Below are 19,920 nucleotides of genomic sequence, written 5' to 3'. Positions count from 1 at the left end.
GCTCCTGGATCTGTCGGCCGCATTTGACACGGTCGACCACAAGACCTTGATGGACCGTGCCAGACAGGCCGGCATACAGGGTTCAGCTTTCGATGGGATTAAATCCTTCCTTGAGGGCCGCACCCAGGCAGTGTGTCTCGCCCCTTTTATGGCTCCAAAGATCGCCACCACATGTGGAGTCCCACAAGGCTCATCGCTGTCTCCCCACCTGTTTAACCTTTACCTCCTGCCCCTGATTCACTCTCTAAGGAACAGGAAGGTTACCTTTTTTTAACTACGTGGATGACCTCCAACTGGTCTTTAATATTGATAACTCCCCTGACTCAATACAGGACTTCCAAGTCACCATGCTTCATATTCAGCGTTGGATGGATCTTAACCATCTTAAACTCAACCCGGGCAAGACCGAATTAGTCTTGGTCGGGAAGGCCCATACTTTTTGGGGCCCACACTACTGGCTGACCAAATTGGGACTTCCCCCCATCCCGTCCCCGTTTGGTAAAAAGTCTAGGAGTCACCATAAACACTGATCTTTCACTCAGAGGCCGAGTGGGGGCAGTGGTCTCCACCTGTTTCTTCCAGTTACGCAAAATCAGGAAGATCGCCCACTTGCTAACCCACGCCGCCCTCATACAGGTAGTGATCGCCCTGGTACTCTCTCATCTTGACTTCTCAAATTCAATCTATTTAGGCCTGCCTCTGTTTCTACTTAAACGCCTCCAGCTGGTGCAAAACTAAGCTGCAAGACTTATTCACAAACAACCTAAATGGCAATCTGCTAGACCTTTATTAATTAAACTCCACTGGCTCCCAGTCGCACAACGGGCAGTTTTCAAGACAGGGTGCCTAATCTTTAAGGCCCTCAATTGTAGGAGTCCTAAATTCATCAACGGCCTGATATCGAGGCATGTTCCGTCCCGCAACTTGCGCTCAGCACACCTTCACTTACTTACCACCCCCACCTTTCAGCTTAAACGCCAGGGAGGGTGCAGGTTTTCTTATCTGGGCCCCAAATTCTGGAACTCCCTACCATTAGGGATTCGATCATGCAACAACCTCTTGAGGTTTAGAAAAATGCTCAAAACATGGTTATTTGAACAGGCCCATGTATAATCCGACGTTGCCTTGATACTGTCCATAGCAAAGCGCCAAGAAACCTTTCAGTGTATGTGCGCTATAGAAATTTTTATTAACATAACATGTTTTTTCTTGGTTTTCAGGAACACAAGTATATCCTGGCTACAACATATCAAGCCAAGCTGGCTGTCAAGGAGGCCATGAAAAGTTGTAGTTTTATTTAAGAGAAGAAACACTACGCCATATTGTGGAATCTGCAAGCAAAGTCAATCATACTCAATCATTTTTAATAGAATTCAAATTAAGTATATTTTATATGAATTTGCAGTCTAATTATGATATGCAATGAATGGTTCAAAGGTTTGAGATATCAGTAGTTAGATGGTACACTGCTTAATGTAGGGAACAGGATTTATAGCATTTATCGTTCATTGTTTGCATGTCCCCCATTAAGGCTCAGCTGTATTAGGTATTTGAAAATATGCCGCTTGAAAAATATGCTTATAAGGATTTGGGAACCAAACTCGGCTCAAGGCCTGAAGTTTGTAATATCCCTACCCACAATAACAAACTGCTATCATGTATATGTATATATATATATATATATATTATCTACTGGCGGTCGCCAGTAGATAGTTATAGTTACAACCTAGTTTCCATAGGAAATCTCAAAATTCTATTTTGAATAACTTTGGCGCCGGTTGACGAATCCTCGCGAAATTTTCAAAACTAATGGGGCGCTCCGCTCAGCTCCTACCCTGAAAGTCTCGGGGTGATTCGTCAAGCGGGGGCCGAGAAAAAAGGGGGGTCCCAAAACGCGTTTTCCCCATGCATTTTCCCATAGGACCTTTAGACACAGCTACAGCCCGAACAACTGAACAGAATTACGTGAAATTTGGTAGAGAGGTAGCCATAAGGTCAAGGAAGTGCCTTTCGCAGGTCTGGTGTAAATCTGTTTAGTATTTCCTGAGAAAATAGCATTTAAAAGCATATAAATATCTATACGCGCGCAGGGTGCGCGAAGTGTGCGCGCACCCTGCCATGCGCGAGCGCAATTCTGATTAGTTGTTAGATCTCGGTAAACATTCGAATCGGTCGAAACCAGGAAGTGTCGGCCGCCATTTTGTCTCTCGCAGTCTGAGGGGGTGAAAAACAAAGGTGGAGAACGTGAAGTGGGGGCAGGGTGGACAGTTCCTGACCCCCTAGCCTTGGTCAGGGGGTCTCAGAAGGACCCCCAAGGGCCAAAAAAAGATTTTTTTTCTTTACGAAAAATCGCCGAGTGCGCACGGTAGAAACGGAAAAAAATCAGCGAAGTTCGCGAAATGTGCGCGCACGGTGCGCGCAAGCTAAAAATTAAATTAAAAAAAAATACATAAATTAGCATTTAAAAAACCTTTGAAATTCACTGAAAAAACCATAGGTTTCAGGCACGTTATAGTTACGAATTAGCATTTAAAAAACCTTGCAAATTCACTTAAAAAACCATAGGTTTCACACATGTTATAGTTAGCTGGACATTTCACTCGTAAAAAACCAATGAAATTCCCCCGTTATAGTTAGTGCAGGCAACTATAACTCACGCGACCGCAATCCTCTGCTGATGACGTCAGATATTACATCACTGATGACATATGTGTCTTTCTGAAAAATAAATATTTGTAATATATGTATAGCTAAAGATTAATGGAAGAAGACATGGGTAAATAAGTGTCTAAATACAGTGATGTAATATCTGACGTCATCAGCAGAGGATTGCGGTCGCGTGAGTTATAGTTGCCTGCACTAACTATAACGGGGGAATTTCATTGGTTATTACGAGTGAAATGTCCAGCTAACTATAACATGTGTGAAACCTATGGTTTTTTAAGTGAATTTGCAAGGTTTTTTAAATGCTAATTCGTAACTATAACGTGCCTGAAACCTATGGTTTTTTCAGTGAATATATATATATATATGTATATATATATATATATATATACATATATATATATATATATATATATATTATTTTTTTATTTATTTATTTATTTTAAATGTTTTATCGTGATGAACATTTTAGATTGAATATCAATTTATTGCTGTGTTTTACTGTACCACAAGTCTGCGTTTAATGTACTTTTACCGTCGTATGGATACAAATAATTAAACATGGATTTCTATTTGTTCTTATGCCTTACTGTTTTTTTATTTTCCTTAGCTTGTCATCTTTTCTGGGAGGACAACAGATCACAATAACAAAGACCTTAGAGTGTGACTGTGGCTTCACTTGTGGCTGCCCCTGGCCGATAGAACGCCTGCGAATATGGAGTCTCCTTCATTGTCTTGTGCCAGATATTTGAATCCTCTATTGAATATGATTGGCAGTAGGCTGGGCCAACAGCAATGAAGCAGAAGATCTGCTCCAGCAAATTTAGGAGCTAAACTGAACCGGATCTGCTTGGACTATTTGTGCTCCATGAAACAGAGCTGAATGCTGCCTGTTTTCTGAAGCATGAAACAATATGGTATCCTAACACTTAGGTAAGCGCTACAAGACAGTTGGTAAGTGTGCGCAATATAAGTGTTATTAACATAACATAAGGTAACAAAGGCTGAAGCTTTGCAAGTGGCCCTGCTGTCATCTCCCCCAACAGTTACACTAATGACGTTTTTGGCCGTTTTTGCAAAATAACCAAATGAGTAAATAAGTCTTTGCTGTGTCTCAATAGCTCAACAGATTTTCAGCCCTCTGCACAGAGACCACTGCTGATGAGCTCTCATGACATAATATTGTCCCATTGTTTCCCATGCAAGATACTTCACCAGTCCTCAGAACAGCACATATATTTTTCAAACAATTTCTCAACCGTTCTTCGCAATACTTATTAAAATGTTATTTCTATTCACGTAATAACCCTGGTTGGATTTTGATTTAGGGCCCGATTCACAGAACTAACTTAAGACAAAATCCTAAACTTACTACCATTCTGGTATTCACAGAAGGCCCTTACTCATTTCGGTATTCACAGAAGTTAGGAGTCCTAACTTTAGGACTCCTAAATGTCTTCTGTGAATACCGAAAGTCTTAAAATTAGGATTTTTCTCAGTTTAGTAGTGGTATAGTTAGGACTCCTAACTTTAGGACTCCTAAATGCCTTCTGTGAATACCGAAAGTCTTAAAATGAGGATTTTTCTCAATTTAGTAGTTGTAAAGTTAGGACTCCTAACTTTAGGACTCCTAAATGCCTTCTCTGAATACCGAAAGCCTTAAAATTAGGAGTGAGCGACGAAGTGCACTGGATTTTCAGAGAAAACAGGCTTTGGGTGCTGTCAACTATTAACCCTACTCTCACCTGCATATACTGATGCAGAACATAATGTATGCATGTGTAGTCTTAATATGCAGTGCTTGATGCCTGCACTAACCTGGTCCATAATCAGCAGAACTTGCTGCTTTAGTGGCCTGGAGAGCAACCCAGTCTCCAGATACCATTTTCCGAGGGCCTGCGTGTGTGGGGGCACTGCTTACCACTGTTGCTATGAAGGTTTCCTTGCTCATGTTAGTTTTTTAAGAGACATAAGATCCAGCCATGAACATATAGACCCAAACTTTCAAGCAAATGTTTTTTCAATCAGCTCCATAGTGTAACCCATATCTTCTGATTCTTGCAGGTTGTCACTGCATCTGTACTGATGAAGACTCCATTGGAAATCATTTGTTTAGGGGTTACAAAAGGCGACGCAACAATATGTTGACTTCAATTGATGTATTCATTGGTCAACCAAGCTGTACTCCTCTACTAAGTCTGTGTTTCTTATGCTAAAAGAGCAGTTAGTTACCATTATGTGTATGTCCTCTAAGGGGAGGGGGCTTAACTCACATGTAGTGTAAGTATACAAAATGACCACAAAATTATGTGAAATTAGACGGAATAATGCAAAATGTATGTTGCACTAAAAAAATTATCCGACCAGTCCTTTTGGCTCAGTTTAGCGTGGAGCCCATCCATGCACAGTCCAGAAGGAATGGATGTGGAGGGAGAGCGAGGGAATGGGAGGCAGCCAAGAAGGAAGGCGGTGTGAAGTGACCGCAGTGAGAAACAAGTGGGATAAAATGCATTAATTGACCAGGACAGATGAGGTTGAGGCGGGTTTGTTCAGGTGAGAGACATCACCCTCCACACAGTTATCTAATGTGAGTTTGGACCTAGTGAAGTCTGAGGGCCTGATTGTAAGTTTGGCAGTGTGGGAGCGGGCTACTGCTCCATCACCCCGCTCCCACACTGCCAAACTCAACGCTGCCCGCCCGCTAGGCTACGAGTACATTTATGGTCTGGTCGGTGGGCAGCGTGGCTGTCCCGCATCTGTGTAGTTTAAAGGCTCACAAATGAACCTTAGAACTGCACTGTCACGGGACTGCCAATCCACGTTCCTTCACATCATGGACTGAGCAGTCCATGCTGTTCAGGAACAGGGGGGCAGGCAAACAGGGGGACACAACATGTGCCCCCCTGCATGCACAGGGGCAACAGGGAGCCCTGTAGAGCCCCCTTTGTTTCCCCACTGCCAGCCTCTTCATGGCGGACTCATCTACATGAAAAGGCTGGCGGTGGTGAAACTCGCAACATGCATGGTGGTGCCACAGCAGTACTTCCATGCATATTGCTTCCGCAGACCGCAGCGTCACTATGAAATATCGCAGATCCCTGGCATGCGGCCCCAAAGTGCTCCGACCACTGTACATGTAATACGCGGGTCGGACTGGTAGCGCGGCAGTCCCCGACCCCCGCTGCACCTCCACCGCGAGTTTGACGGTTTGATGGACCACCAAACTTGTGATTAGGCCCTCAGTCTGGGTAGGAGCTGATGCCTGTCCAGGCCCCCGTTTAGTGTAATGGAGTACTTAGGTCAAACTGAAAGGCTTTTGATCTACCTTCAACAAAAGGTGACAAGCCTTTATCAGCAGGGGTAGCGGCATACTAGAATGTTGTCAGAACCTCTATCTACACTCTTGGCAACCTTTAGGTACACAGGCAAAATTTTTGGATGGACTGCCCGAGATCTAGGTGCAGGGTTGATGGGAAGAAAGGTGCCAAGCAGTGCTTAATTTGAGCCGATGTTTTCCGGTGTTTGGCACCGGCACTTAATTGTCAACACCAGCACTTATGACAGCTGCCACATAGTGAGCTGTTTGTGCAAATAAAAGAGGAGCAGAACAACAGTTGTTTATTAATTTAATATACATAAAAAAACAATAATACCAGCCTCACAAGCCATTCTTATAGCTTTGGGGGTCTCGAACATTCTGAAAAGTCATACTTGTAGCAGTGTGATGGTTAGTAGTTGCATAGGTACTGTCATTGGCAGCGCTGGCAGAGGCAATCAGTGGTGCAAGCTGTCCTGGCCTCCTGAGGAGGTCCATGGCACTTATTTTTTTTAGAAATTAAGCACTGGTGCCAAGTGCCTGGGGCTGGACCTCAGAGCAGGTCAAAGAGGCCATTAAAGGGTTACCACGTTTACAGGTGCATAAAACCCCACGTAAAGCCACAATGGATTAGCGGAGGAATTTGTGCAGGAGATTAGAGAGGCCACGGCTGGCAGCAAGGGTCTGTGAACCGTGACTCAGGTCCCAGGAATGCAGCAGCCCTTTGATAGTGAAGGTGGGGACCGGAAGGAGGGGGCAGCCTTAAAGTGACCATCACCGGGCTTACTCATTACTTGAGGGAATGTGAGGCACGCTGTTGGAGGGAACATTCTACAGATATCTGCAATACTGACGTGGTGCAGAGACCAAGACAGTTATTAAACTACGTCACTCACCAGCGACGTGAACCACTCCTGTCAAAGCCACTGATTGAAACACTTTCACAGAGTTCTGCACAGCTTTGGGGAATGCTGTGCTGTTTCAAACATTGCCACTCATTATGTTTTTAACATTTATTTCAGTACTTTTTGGCCTGGAGTGAGCCAAGACATTTTGTTTTCAATAAAAACATAAATACTGTACATACTTATGCATTTGGGCTTCCAGTGAGTCTTTGTCATCTATTGGCCTGTTGTAGAGTAATTCGCCACTGCATACAGCATGTGTCACGCGGTTACCCTACTTCAGCCATTGGCTTACCTGACTGTGAGTGATTTTTTGGGGGGTTTTTTGTTGCATATTTATTTGGCGCAAACTCGACCCGAAGGTATTGGAGTGCTTTACATGAGCAACGTATTTCCATTACACATTCAGGCACGGGGAGATTCAGTGATTTGTCCAGAATCACAGGATGTGGACGCGACTTTGGGGCTCGAACCCTGGTTTCGTGCACCAAAGTCGGCAGTTTAAGCCTACGGACCACATCCTCTTCCATGACGTTCATGATGACGTTCCATGATGACGTTCTGCTCTTGCACAGCTTGGCCATATGCTCCATAAGTGGTCACTTTCAGTACCAATGTCCAATGTGTGCTTTTATATATATTCTGAGAGCAGGAAACCTATAAATGGGGAGGCAGAACTGCAGGGAGAGAAAAACTTCATCATGCATCATTGTTATTTCTCTGGGCAATTTTACCACCCCCAAAAAAGGGGTAAATTGAAAAAAGGGCCATTGACAGAAGTAACTAAAAATGTTAAGCATTGGTTAAGTCCCACTCGCAATAATGTCCAGTCTCAGCCAAGGACTAGAAAATTGCACCAGTTGAAATGTAAGTGCTCTATGTCTATTTCTCAATGGCATCCAAGCAAAAAGTTTGCACCCACATTTTAAGCAACAAAGGGAAACAGCAACATATGAACCACCAATGTACAGACTGATCATGGCAAAGAATGAAATGGAAAGGAGGCAGCCACTGATGGGCAGAAAAATGCTTAAAATATTTAGGGGCATATCAACAACAACCGGCAATAATTATCGCTGAGTGCACTTAGCGCTCGGATAATTATCGCCGGCTAGCGCCGATTTTTATCGCTGAGATAGCGTGCTATTAGCAACGCTTATCTCATCAGCGATAAAAATCCTAGCGCTAACTGGCTAACGTGAGATTATCGGTGGAAACCCAGCGATAATCTCACGTAAACTTGTTGATAGGGACTCACAAACTTAGCCATGATATCCTCCTTCCATAGGATCTCATGGCTAAGTCAGTCCTGAAGCAGGTGTTAGGAAAGTAGCGATAACAGGTGTTATCGCTACTTTTCCTGACGCTATGCTTCATAGCGTGGGGCTTGATGATAGGAGAAATGTCGCTAGCATTTCTCCTATCATGTCAGGTCAGGAACGCCCACTTTGCATCTCATTAGAGATGCAAAGCTGGGCGTTAGGAATCCCCACGCTAAAGCAAGGTTTCACGCGTTAGCGTGACCTTGCTAATATAGCAATATAATTATCGCCGCTTTTCGGCCAAAAACGGCCGCTAAAGCGGCGATAATTTTTTATCGCCTCGTTGTAAATATGCCCCTGAGTTACTTCTGTCAATGGCCCTCCTTTCGATGGACCATTATTTGGGTGCGATAAAGTTGCCTATAACGATGATGCATGATGCAATTTTTCTCTCCCTGCACTTTTGCATCTCTATTTTTAGTTATCCTGCTCAGAATGAGAGGTAACCTGTGATATCAGAGTTTGAGCACCAGTTATTGCCTGTTTTCCCTTATTATGACCTGTTTTCCCAAAGCACATTTGCCAGGTTTTTCCCAGATGAAATATGCACAGGGAAATTTTTCAGATGTGCCAAATAGGGCACAAAACCCCCATTGCACTTGTTAGAACCTGGGGCGTTTTCTACATCTGCCTCCAGTATGACCTACATCTGAGTTTCCATAAATACTTTTGTGTTGTTAGCTTTCATGACAAGATGGCCTCCACTGTTGCACAGTGTGATCAAGACTGGCTGTTATCATCACTCACACAGGTCATGATTGTGTATACGAGTAATCTCCAAAGGACCATGAGTGCCACATGGAAATAAAGTTAGGGCTACAACAGAGCAGAGACACCACAGTGGAGATTCCACATCATAAAAGTGAGTGCACACTCTATTGGAGCCAATCCCTCTGAAACCAACCCTCTCATGCTTGACTGTACTGCCACAGCCAGATAGTCCTCTGAACAGAACCTTTGAATCTGTCACTGCTGTTCTGTATGATGGAAACAGAACATGTCACTCCTGGGTCTGTCCTTCCTCAGAAAGAACTGTTCTTAGGACGGAGTGTGTACACCTATCACTGAGGGATATGTACTGTCCCAGAGGGGATTTTCCAAACTATAGGGCTAGTCAATCTGATGACCTTTCACTGACAGGTCTTTTCCGACTACATTGCTGATGCTAAGTATCTGCAACTATTGCCAAATAGAAATAAACCCTGGCTCCCAGTTTTGTCACCTCCTATCTGCTAGCACCCATCGAGGCTGCCTAAAATGCCTTGCTTTGGTTTCACCTCGGATTGCCTCGTATTGCCCCTACTAAGAATAGAGGCCGTGAACCTTTTTATGATGGGTCACACACTTCATGAGAAGGGATTGTCCTATGGACAGGGCCCATAAACCAGGGCCGGACTGGGAACCAAAACCAGCCCTGGCAAACTGTTCGGCCGGCCCCCCCTTGGGGGGGAGAGGGGGTGCGGCCGAGCTGTTTGCTAGGGCCGGTTTCGGCCGATTTTGTTACGGGGTCTGATGTTGCCGGCCCTCGGTAACAAAATGGCCCCCAGGGGCCCAAAACCGCCCCCCACCCTGGCGGCCCACTGGGACAACGCTCGGTGCCGGCTACGGCAAGTCCGGCCCTGCCATAAACACAGGGGCGGCTCCTCCGCTGAGGCAGAGGAGCGTCGCCCCACAAGAAAAATAAAATGATAACAGCATGTTATTTTCATTTTATTTTTCAGTACTCCTCTGTGGGGGCGGGTTTGGCCACACTGCCCACTGAGCAGGGTTAGGAGTGGTGGGCACTCTGTAAGTGTGCACGTCAGTTTGGCCAGCCGTCTTGGGCCAGCTAAATCGTCATGCGCACTTGGCATGTTCTCCACTGCCTGGGTGGAGAACATGTCCAGGCTCCCAGTCCCCATCTGAGCGCCGAACCATGGGGCTCAGACCAATCACAAAGCTGCCATCAGCAGAATTGTAATTGGCTAGAGGAGTCTGGAAGCCTGGGTGCTTCCCGCATCAACGGAAGAAGATGAGGTCGGAGGAGAAGCGGCGCTGGCAGGTAAGTTACATTTTTTTTATTCCTTTTATTTTATTTCTTTATTTTTCAAAGCCCTCACTCCCCGGCCCCACAACTACTGCCCCGTCGCAGCCGCTACTGCATAGACTGTGCTTGATTTATGACAGTGGTTGCGTGTGTGGGCACCAGGACTCATCATTTGGGGAGCGGGACTTATTTTTCAACATTACATCCCTGCTTGAATCAGGTGGCAAATGGAAGTGGATTCGTCCATGAAAAAGGGGACATCAAATACAGATTTGGGCCCACCTATTCCAGACCTACCTGTTATTCTCTATTCCGGGGGCAAATATTCAGAATGGCCGGATGTATGGTTGGGGATGCCAGCTGGAGATATTATTTCCAGCCATTCGTTATCGCCGCACATAAATCCAGTCAACTCATAATTGGGGCCGATGTTATCTGTACTACTGAGTTTTCTTTGACCCCAGAAACGCTAGAGTTTTGGGGGTGCTGTGTGGGCCCAGTCCACGGGTGAGATTTCTCTGTGCGCACTCTGAGTCTGCCCTGTGAGATCTTGTGTGACTGAAGGTGTGTGGATGTGCATGAATCAGAGTTAATATACCGTTGTGATGGGCAGGTCACCTCATGGTATCTCAACCCCTAATCGCAAAGGCAAAGCACTGTAGAAATCAGTGACATATGTCCTCATTGTCTGGCAATCCCCGCAGCAGTTATCAGTGTCTGCCGGATGGAAGGCTGAGTCACTTTTCCGCACCCTTGGTGTTGTGTGGACCTCCCACCTCTGCCATTACACTGTCCGGCACGACGGACCAGGAGTAAGTCTTCATTCATCTTAGCAACAATCAATTGGACTAACACACCTGAAAGCAATGATTTGTAAAAGGAAAGCTCAGAAATAGAGTGATATGTCCCTGATGGCACAGAGTCATCTGGGGTTACCTTCTCCAATAGGTAATGGGTGAGACAGTGTGGAAGAGCATGGAGGCGTGGAAGGGTGAGACCTCTCGCCATTGTGCCCTCAGCTCTTCTAGCACATTCTTAGGCGGGGAGCGCGGGCATAGGCCAGTAGTTGGATGCCCCACCTGGATCACCTGATCTCACGAACGCATCCTGGACTTTGACTGCTGATAAGGCTTCCTTAGGTGTGCCGCTGCTGCAAAGTCTCTTCGCCTCTCACTCCCTGGTCACCTCTTCCTCTCTACCTCTGTCTCGCCCTCTCTTTCAATACTGTGCTGGTGCTGTTTTCAAGTTCTCTCCTGCCTTCCCTCTCTCTCGTTCACATTTTCCCTCTCTGTCTCCCGCCCTCCTTCCTTGCTCTCTCCCCCGCCGCCCTTCCATGTCTCTCCCCTCCCTCCCCCTCTGACCTTTGCCTCTCTCTCTCCCTCCCTCCCCTTTCTTTGATTGCTCTCCAGTTGATATGACAACAACACTCCAAATATTGCCCAAGCCGGCGCACAGTAAGCACATTTCTGCACCGAAGCAAAGCCGGGCATTCCTTTCCCATTTTAAGGCAAAGTAAAACCCACCACGGATTCTTTCGGTCGGGAGCGAAAAGCAAGTTTGCGCCAGACAAATCAGGCGAGACAGACACCCAACCACCGAGCTCACGAGCAGGAGGAGAGAGAGCTCCGCTGACAGCCTGTCTGTTTCAATGAGGTCACCGTGGACTGTGCTAGAACCTCTGGGGCTGTCCTTATAGACTCAGAGTCGTATTTCTATCCTAAAACCATTCCCCCGGGCCCAAAAGCTATTGACTGCTACTCAACGGCCTCTGAAGCTGCGGTGTTTTAGTTGCTGAAAAAATACACACAGGAACATATTGTTGGGGTAACCTTCATGGGACCACTGCAGAGCGATGGTGTGCTGATGCCAGGGAGGTAGAGGTGCTATTGGTATCCATTTTGGGACATGGATGGACAATAGCCAGCTCACCATGTGCCGTCTCCCTTCTCCTACTCCTGTAGCCGTAGTAAAGGCAGTGCTTGAAATGGAAGAATAGAAGTGCAGGTACCCTGTACCAGAGTACCTGCTTGTTTCTGAGAAGTGCCAGTACTCTCCAATTAAAAGTATTAATTCACTCTTGAGAAGTGCCGGTACTCTCCCTCTCAAAATAAAACATTGCCGGTATTCCGTACCAGACAGTACCGGCCCATTTAAAGCGCTTTTACTGTAAAAGTGAGTTAATGCCACCAGAGTGGACACTCACGACCCAAGCCAGGCACACACATGCATAGACTTGTGCTCATCAACAAATAACTATGTTGGTTGTCTATGCACTAGTGGAGCAATCAAAACCTGAACAGAGAAGAAAAAGAGCACAGCCTTGAGAATATAGATGGATTCTATTCTTCTAAGAAACCCAGTTCAAAAATCTATTAACACGGATCACTGCTCAGTCTCGCCACAATCAAAGCTATGGTGGAAAGTGGCTTCTCCTCGTATTTAAAAATATTTCGTGGGAGAGTCTATGAGGAGAAAATCGGGATGTTTCAACGTTTTTCATTACATTTTTAGGTCTCGCCTGAACCAACACATGCGCTGAACTGGCGAGACATTTTGTGAGGGCTCCAAAAAGTGCTACCAGGCCAGCCTAGAGCTACAGTGCATGTGCGCGGGCACGCGCGCCGCGCTTGACCGAGCTTACTTTCACTTTCGCGGCCGCACGGCCGCTTTGATGTTTGATCGCGATCACTTTCGCAGCCGCACGGTCGCTTGGCATAGCCAATAGGTCTCGCTTTTGGGACCTTATAAGTATTTAGTTATGCAACTGTTGCATGGCTAAACACTTATAAGGTCCCAAAGGCGAGACCTATTGGCTATGCCAATGCTTGTTAGTGTATCTTGTTGATTAGCTGCTTTTCCATTGAGCTGAGAAGGCCCATTGGGTAAGGCGTGAAGTTGTGATTTCTTGCTGCCCCCAAAGTCCGCAAGAGAGTCCAAGAGTGAAGTGGTCAGACTTTGCTTGTGTCAGAGGCTTGTCAGGCCGTACTTTCTACAAACCTTCCTGCTGGATCGCATGTCTTGCCGCTAATGCTTGCGGTTTGCCGCTATCAGCTTGTGTGGCACCAAATGCATGGTTGGAGTGTTTGCCCAGCGCTAAGCATTGTGGCCTAATGACAGCACAAAAATGTTGCCCATGAAAGCTTAACTCCGAAGTTCAACTTTGATCTTCGAAGGATGAACATGACCGGTTGTCTGGTTCTCACGACATTAAAAATGAATATCCATGCGATGCATTTACATAAAGTGATTCTTAATACATGAAGATTTATCCCATGATATGAATAATAGCTATTATTACCCTGAACTGTTTCCCTACAAGACCTAGTTCTCACAGGTGATCGCCGTTCCTCCCCTTGCAAATGCAGATCTTGGTAATTCTGCGTCCCGCAGCTAAGGTCCCGGCATGAAAAGAGGGTCCTAAAGAAGGATAAAGGCTGGCCACTCTTTCCCGGCATTGTCGCAATCTGGTGACTGGAGTAAGCGAGGGATTTGCGGACAAGCCAACAAACGGCTAACCTCATTCCACGGTGGCTATGATTGCGACTGCTATCGGTGGTTTCAGGCCACTCTGCTGGTTCGTAAGGCTGAGCGCCAGCAGAGGGAACGTAAGAACCAGGGGCACTGCCTTGACGAAAGCAAGCTGTGGGCTGCTGGGTGGATTGTCTAGTGGACGCTCTAGAAATTTGCATTTTGCTGGGTGTTGACCATTGAACATCGGAGACTTTTGGAATTATAAATCAAGCTCCCATTTCAACTGATGCCTTTTCCTCAACCGGACTTGGAGGGTCATCGTGATGTACGAGCAGGGAAGTGTTGACAAAGAAGTATAGCCAAGATTTCTGAGGTGAGATTGTTGCACGACACTCGCGCCAGTTGTCTAAACGGCCAGAGGGTGTGTCTTGGGATACCGGGCTTTTGTTAAACTCTCATTGCAGGAGGCTGATGGTGTCAGAAGTTACCATTCCATACCCTCAAGGTTTAAGCGCAAAATTGGACTGTTGCCTATTGATTGAGGCTTTAACCACCTGGCGAGTGGGAATCAGTATGCAAAGGGTAGAAATGGGTAAACATCTTGAACAGGCGAATGCCATCTTAAAAGTTGATTCCGCAACAGGGCTTAAGGCCAAAACGCGACTAGCCCAGGCAAAAGCAGCTTCTTCAGCAGCAAGAGTCGAGAACACTGTAATCAATCTGATCTAAATTCAAGTCGTGAGAGCTCCGAAGAAGAACTCCATGAACTTTGTTGAGAGGGGGCAGACCCCGTCTCACAGAGGGCAACAGAAGGTTCACTCAACATGGGAAAGGAATTTTTCTCTGAGCCTACTGCTAGTGTAAACAAAGATGTGACAAGGAACCCTAAAGACTTTCCGCTATTCTCCAAAAAAGCTGTGCAGTCAGCCTCAGCTCCGGCTAAAGCTACAGCAGACCCGATACAACGGACGGAGGCGGGATCGGAAAGGGGTGTATTCACAAACCCCCCCGACAGACTCCACCTTTGCCACTGCAGACTAAGATATCGGTACTAGCTCCGGCTTCCTCTGCAACCACCTTACAACCACAAAAGCCCAGTCAATCTCTGGACAACCAGTCCGTTTTATCTGAATCACCAACTCAGGCTTTGGCATTGGCTTCGGGATTGGCCCTGTCATCTCTGGAGGGTCCAACAGTACTGTCATCTGATGTACAGGCACCACCTCAGCTACATTCTCAAATGGACTGTCAGCCCGTTTTGGATTTTTCAGAGCCGTTAGCCTGGACCAAGAAGCAAGACGGGAAGCCACAACAGAACGACTCCCAGTCATCAACCGAAGAAGCTAGTATTCACCAAATGGACATATAAGTCATGCTGAATCTGATCTTGGATGAAATCAGAGAAATGAAGAAGTCTCAAGAAAGTGAGATCTCCGTCTATGAAAAATGGAAGAAGCTGTGGCCTGTTTTCCGGCCAGAATGCAAGAAGCCGAGATGAGGATTTCTGTTCTGGAGGATCAAATGAACACAATGATCCTGAAAGTAAAGGAGGCTGTAAAAGACAAAGCTGTTTTGGAGAATAAACTCGAGAAACTCGAAAATCATTCTTGATGTTCGCATTTAAGCCTCGTTGGAGTACAGGAGGGGAGCGAGGGCTCTCAAACTCTCCAATGGGTCGAGTCTTTTATCAAGCAGAAGGTCCTGCCAGAGTTCTCGGGTGACCTCATTATTACCAGGGCGCATCGAGTTCCGTCACATCCCATACTCAATTCATCAATCCCACGTACAATTCTTGTGAACTTTGCCGATTATCGGATCAAAGAGAGGATCTTGAACAAGGCTATACAGCAGAAACAATTCTTTGTAAACGAGATCTCTAAATGCCGGATCTTCTCAGATATGTCCTTGGTACTCGAACGTCGGCGGAAAGAATTCGTTAAACTCCTGTATCTTTTTAATGCACAAGGAGCGCAGGCCTCAATAGCACAGCAATTAAAGCTTTGAGTCCTTATTAAAGGGAAATTTCATATGTTCTCTTCAATAGAAGAAGCCGAGGGCTTGCTGAAAGAGATTTCATCTGCAAAATGATTTTGTGTTTAATTAAATGTTGAGGATCTCCAGGGTCGGGGGAGGAGCGAGAGTCACCCAGGGTGCGATAATAAGGCATCCCATTGTGTATTAGGGAAGGGTGAGATGTGGTTGTGGGGGTTTTCCACATTTCTGGTGGCGGTACCTCGGGGGGAGCGATGGGGGTTACATAGCAGTAAAAAGAGCAAAGGGAATAAAGAGAGGAGAAAACAGGATTTTGCATCTGACCGAATATCATGGCTATTTAATCAATAGACATGGCTTGTAAATGTAGTATTTTGTCAGTAAACATGAATGGTATGCTTAACAAACAGAAATATGGTTGGCTATAAGATGGCTGGCCTTCTTTAGTTCCCAAGATCTTTTTCTCCAAGAAACACATATCGTAAGTCAAACTCACCTAAGTTCTTTCTGCCAAGAGCATTTTCTGACGCCTTTTTTGCATCAGCTGTGTTAGCAATGAGAGGTGTGTAGCCATTTACTTTTCCAGAAACATGTCTTGGGAGTTTGTGCAAGTTCGGAGAGAACCCCAGGGAGGATGATTATGGGTAGTGGCGAGATTAAATGGGAGTATTTTGAACTACTATGGTCCGATTATGGATGATGATTCTGTGTTGGCAAAGATCAACGAGCTGCAAAGGGGAGCCCCTGGTCAGATCATTATTGGGGGGGGATTTTAATTATATCCAGGACCTAAGAAAAGATACCTCTAATAAAAAATAAAAACAACTTAAACCAAACACAAAAAAGTTTTTGAGGTTTTAATGCGTGACTATCAGCTGATGGATCCTTGGCGCAATGCCAATCCGGCTACAAGCAGTTATACATGCCATTCTCGTCAATACCAGACAGCATCCCGTATCGATTTATTTTTAACATCCAGGTCACTAAATATCTTAAAGGCAGAAACCGGGGCTAATTTCTTTTCTGACCACTCATATATTAAGCTTGACCTAGAAATTGATGAGGGGAGGAGGGAGAGATCCAGGTGGCAGATGGATCGTCTTCTTCTTCAAGGTCAACAATGGGTCGAAGGTTTAAGAGTATGGATTCTTGAATATTTTAGGATCAACGAGGGGACAGCAGAACCTTTCTCAGTATGGGGAGGTTTAAGGCTGCTGTGCGCGGACAAATTATCTCCTACTCGGCCGCTCAGTAGAAAATACGACCGGCTAAAATAGCAGAACTCCAGCAGGCAGTTGAAAGTGCACAAGATCTGAGAAATGCGTCTCAACAAAATTAGTTTGAAAATGCCAAAAAGGCGCTGAGGGAATTCTTTTTATTAGAAGAAATTAGCAGCTCCCGAACTTACCAACAACGGGTATATGAAGAAAGCCAAATGGTGGGCAAATTGTTAGCCGGGTCCACTAAAACCAGACAGGAAGCGGCCTTAATCTCAGAGGTGGTTGATCCTAAGACTGGATCTATAGTGTCAAATAGGGATGAGATTGCTCTGGCTTACATGGGGCATTACCAACAGCTCTATACAATGGAATATCCAGCTGGGCAAGATGCCATACAGAATTAATTTGATGGCGTAAATCTCCAGAGACTGTCTAATTCCCTTGGGGAACAGTTAAAACTAGATATATCAAGTGTTGATATTCTGGCAGCCCTGATATCAACTGCTGGAGCTAAAGCCTGTGGAGATGATGGGCTGCCCATATAATTGTATAAGATATTCCTAAAGGAGTTGACCCCGCCCTTGACTAAGCTATTCAATCATATAAAAAATGGTGGTGCGGTGCCCTCGCTTTTTAAAGAGGCGATTGTTGTTAGGTTCGTGAAAAAGGGCAAGAATCCTCAGGATGTCAATTTCTATAGACCCATTAGCCTCCTTAACGGTGATTACAAGATCTTAATGAAGACTTGGGCGCAGCGTTTTACACCAGTAGCACAGGAAGTAATCCATAAGGATCAGTCTGGGTTTATTGCCGGGAGATCGATGTCATCAAATACTGAATTTTTAATTCAAGCTCTTGATTACTGCAACACTAACTTAACCTCGGCTTGCATTATGATGGTCGATGCCGCAAAGGCTTTCGACCTGGTAAACTGGAATACCCATTTTTTTTATCTTGGCAGGTTCAGAATTCCTCCTCAGGTTATTAAAATGCTCCGGAGCATCTATTAGCGGGCTCAGGCACAGGTGGTAATTAACACAAATCATGTGGGCACAGTAAAAATAAACCGGGGGACAATACAAGGGTGTCCGCTTACCCCTTTACTATTCAAATTTTTTATTGAACTCCTAGCCATCCAAATTCGAGAAAATGTTGCAATTAATGCTCCAATTTTGGGTATGTCCAAACTAAAGTTATTTGCGGACGATATTATCTTATATCTTAGTCCATATAGCCAGATTTTGGAACTGACTATAATAGAATTCAGCAAATTTTAATTAATTGAGGGCTATTAAATAAATCAAAATAAAACAGAAATCCTCATTTTGAATTCTGATACGAATTTACTTCCAGTCAATCTTAAGCACCAAGCCACTAAGCCCGACCCAATACGTTATTTGGGGATCTACGTTTCGGATCAACCTCAACAGCTATACAAGCCTAATTATGTAGCTATGCAGGGTAAAATTAAGAAACTGCTGGATAATTGGTTGCTACTACCTTTAAATTTGATAGGCCGAGTATCCCTTATCACAATGTCCATACTTCCTTTACTCGTTTTTCTTTTTATAAATTTACCTATTAAAATTAATATCAGTTACTTTAAGGAGCTGGAAACAATGTTTTTGGACAGTTTGTCTGGGGGAAGAAGACATCGAGGGTTAAGCTCTCATCGATACAATTAGTCATCGACCACGGTGGATTGGCCTTACCACATGTTTGCACATAGTACAAAGCAGCCTTTCTAGATTTAACAGCTCGTTTATTGTTTTCAAATGGTTTAAAAGACAATTTTATGGGGGATAAAATGTTGCAGGAAGCTGGCTCACAGATCCCGATATTTTTCAAAACCTCTAAACTTCCCAAAAGGAAGAGATATAAGACTTTGAAGGATTATTCTATTAGACTTCAATCCTTTTTTAAACATGCTGGTTCTTCCGGGTTTCATTACCTAAAATTAGGAGAATGCAAAAATCTCTACCTCAAAATTCAATCTAGCCACCTTAGAAACTGGAAGGACTGTGGGTTAGAAGAGATAGGGCATTTCTCAATTCAGAACAGAGTAATCACCTGGCAAGAGGTGCAGATAAGGAGTCGGCGGAAGCCAGTTTTAAAAAAATATATGCAGATCCTATATTTTTTAAATAGACATAATTTATCGTTTAGCGCGACGGCTAAGTTGGTGACTGCCCTTTTCAGAGCAAAGTTAAGAGGGGTCGGGAACTGGTATTGTCTGTTGTGCAATCATGGTCAACCCTTATTGGTTGAGAAACATCTAGAAAGGATAACCCTGGAAACTCAATGTACCCTCTCTAGTCAAGAATGGCAAGTCATATGCCAGTTAGGGAGCAAGGCCTTGAAAGCAGCTAATTTTAAAAGAATGGCCCTTTTGTCCCAGTGGCTGGAATACTTTACACCCAAAGCACTCAATCAAAAATACCCAGAAGTTGAAAATAGATGGTTCCGCTGCCAGGCAGAAGGTGAAGAGGCCTGGCTTCATATGTTTTTTAACGTGTCCTAGACTACGGCCTTTCTGGGGTGAGATTTTCTCGACTTTAAATTGGGCAATTAAGAAGAGGATACAGTTAGAGGCCGAGGTTGCCCTTCTAGAATCAGTAAATATAGGGCAAATCTGACAAAAGAAGAGGAGACATTTCTATCCATCTCCTCCCTGGTTGCTCACTCTCTAGTTCACCAGAATTGGAGGTCGGTGGAAGCGCCCACTTATGAGAAGTGGTTAAACAAAATGAAACGGACAAGGGCTTTTGAGGAAGCCTATGCGAGGCGTGTGGGTGCTTCCAAAACGTTCAATGAAACCTGGAAGTATTTAGGAAATCTTGAAAACCAGACAGATTAGCAGTCTTATCTCGACAAGGAATTTAGGTTCATCTGAATTTTAAGGTTGGGGGAATAGGGGGTACATGCTCTGGGGTCCGGAGGTTTGCTTTATGGTAGTTTCAGCACTTTAGCATCATGGCACTTTAGTACTTTAACACTACTCTAG

This window comes from Triturus cristatus, chromosome 4_2 (genome assembly GCF_964204655.1).
Source record: "Triturus cristatus chromosome 4_2, aTriCri1.1, whole genome shotgun sequence".
In the NCBI taxonomy this organism is placed as follows: domain Eukaryota; kingdom Metazoa; phylum Chordata; class Amphibia; order Caudata; family Salamandridae; genus Triturus; species Triturus cristatus.
This window is presented reverse-complemented; position numbering follows the sequence as displayed.